The following is a 2,521-nucleotide window of genomic DNA, read 5'->3' as shown; positions in this document are numbered from 1 at the left end:
AAGGAACCGGACCGTACCCGAAATTAAAGGAGACGGGGCGGGGCGGGCCGGGTATTAAAATTCTGAAAATAGGAACCGGACCTTACCCGGCCCGGTTGAAATGGGCCGATTCGGTCCGGGTACACGGGTCCATTTTTTTTTCTGTTTAAAAATGTTTGCTGCACACAGATTGCAGTTTGAAAAAACTGCACAGATTGCAGTTTTTACACAGAACAGATTTCACATATTGCAGTTTGAAAAAACTGCACAAATCCCACAAATTTCACAGATTCCATAAATTTCACATATTCCATAAATTGCAGTTTGAAAAAACTGCACAGATTGCAGTTTCTCAAAAAACTGCACAGATTGAAAAAAACTGCACAAATTCCACAAATTTCACAAATTTCCACATATTCCACATTCCAGAAATTGCAGTTTGAAAAAACTGCACAGATTGCAGTTTGCATTTTGCAGTGCACAGATTGCACAGACTGAAAAAAAAAATAGCACAGATTGCAGTTTGAAAAAAATTGCATAGAATATAGATTGCAGTTTGCACAGACACAGATTTCACAAATTGCACAGATTGCACACATCCGCAATAAATTTCAAATTCCAACGCCCAAGTTCCGACAACAATCCTCATTGAATCTGTAAGCAAAAATACAATATAAACATGACATTTTTAAAGTCCAACATCATATTATCCTCATTGAAATTTAAAGTTCATTCATTTGAGTTTAAAATATTACCACAATTCCTTTTCCTTTATTCGTTTGAGGAGCTTCAGGAACACTTGGTGAGATGGTTGAACTTGTAGAGATAGTATTTGCTCTTTTTCTTTTATATTCTACAATAAAGAACAAACGTTAATTGTAAACCAATTAATATAAAGTTATAAACCAAACTATTAAAAACAAAATAGTTACCTTCTTCACACTCTTGATAAAATTCAAGCTCCGCAGGACTTGCTTCATACTCAATGCTGCCAATTGGTTCACTTCTTATCCAGTTTCGAAGGCACATCAATGACTCCATTGTTTGAGGAAGGAGACATGATCTACAAGGGTGAATGACTCTTTTTCCTGCACTAAATGCACTCTCACTAGCAACTGTTGACACTTGAATTGGCAAGACATCTTTCGCTATCAAAGCAAGTGTGGGATATGTGCTCTTCCCCTTCAACTTCCACCATTTCAAAATGTCAAATTGTGAACCTTGTGGTACTTTCTCTACAGTGTCAAGGAGATACCTATCCACCTCATGTGCAAGCACAATATCCTCAATGTCTTCTAGTTCCTTCTCCCAATCATCCATGATTTGACTAAATATCATTGGATTTTCCGTTGGCACACTAGATGATGATTGTTTTACCCTTGAAGAAGAAGTGTCAATAACTAAATCTTCTCTACCCTTTTGTTGTGTTTGTGAACCGAAAGCTTGGAAAACATATTCATCACACATTGCCTTCAACAATGTCTTCACTTCATTACTTTTCTGTTCAATCTCTTCTTCAGGAAGTTGTAACTGCTTTCGGCACAAGTGCATGTAGTGCCTCAATTTGAACCTTGGGTCTAAGACAAGGGCAACTACAAATATTTGATTAAGGGACTCAATTGAACCAAAATACTTTCGATATTTGGCTCTCATGTTGAATGCCATATCACGTAGCACCAACTCTACAGGTTTTCCAGTTTGCATATATTCAGGCAAAAAAAGCTTTTCAATCTCGTTTTCCACAACAATGACATCATGAAGAGCTGTATTAGATGTGGGATACTTACTTGCACTAACTTTCAAAGTTATAAGATAGAAGGCCTTCAAAAATTTCACAAACACTTCTGCACTATCCCAATCTTCCTCCTTAGGTGGTCCAACCCTCCCTTTACCCGCCACTTCTTCTCCTTCATCATTAAGCACCTTTTCACTGAAATAGGTGGTGTATATATTGGCTTCATCATCTTCGATCATCCTTTCAAATGCTTTTTGAAACTTAAAGCAAGATTCTAGCATCATGTATGTGTTATTCCACCTAGTAGGCACATCCATAACAACTAGACCCCTACTATCCAACTTCTCACTCTCCACACATTTCTTGAAATAACTTAACCTTCGGGGACTTGACCTCACAAACCGCACGGCATTTCTAAAAGCATCCACACTTGTATCTAACCTTTTCAACCCATGTTTCACTACTAAATTGATAATATGAGCTAAGCACCTCACATGCATAAACTTGCCATTCATAATCATTTTACTATTAGGCCATTTCTGCATTTTACGAACAACATACTCAACTGCCACCTTATTAGCCGATGCATTGTCAACTGAGATACACATTACCTTTTCAATCCCCCACTCAACCAAACATTGCTCAATCATCTTCCCTATTTCTTTGCCTTGATGACTTGAAATCAAACAAAAGTTTAGAATCCTTTTGTGCATATTCCAATCATCATCCACAAAATGAGCAGTTAGCACCATGTAGTTCAAGTTTTGCACACTTGTCCATGTATCAGTAGTCAAGCTCACTCTATGA

At 37.5% G+C, this 2,521-nt stretch overlaps 1 long non-coding RNA gene across 1 annotated transcript; it reads right to left on the bottom strand.

The window, feature by feature from the left end:
• Nucleotides 1-410: 410 nt before the first annotated feature.
• Nucleotides 411-1,015, bottom strand: LOC114825217 (uncharacterized). Its single transcript, XR_003773869.2, has 3 exons — nt 912-1,015; nt 735-832; nt 411-633 (listed from the first exon to the last, which is right to left on the bottom strand). It is a non-coding gene; the product is annotated as an uncharacterized lncRNA (long non-coding RNA).
• Nucleotides 1,016-2,521: the final 1,506 nt, after the last annotated feature.

This window comes from Malus domestica, chromosome 05, assembly GCF_042453785.1.
Source record: "Malus domestica chromosome 05, GDT2T_hap1".
Classification (NCBI taxonomy): domain Eukaryota; kingdom Viridiplantae; phylum Streptophyta; class Magnoliopsida; order Rosales; family Rosaceae; genus Malus; species Malus domestica.
This window is presented reverse-complemented; position numbering and strand designations above follow the sequence as displayed.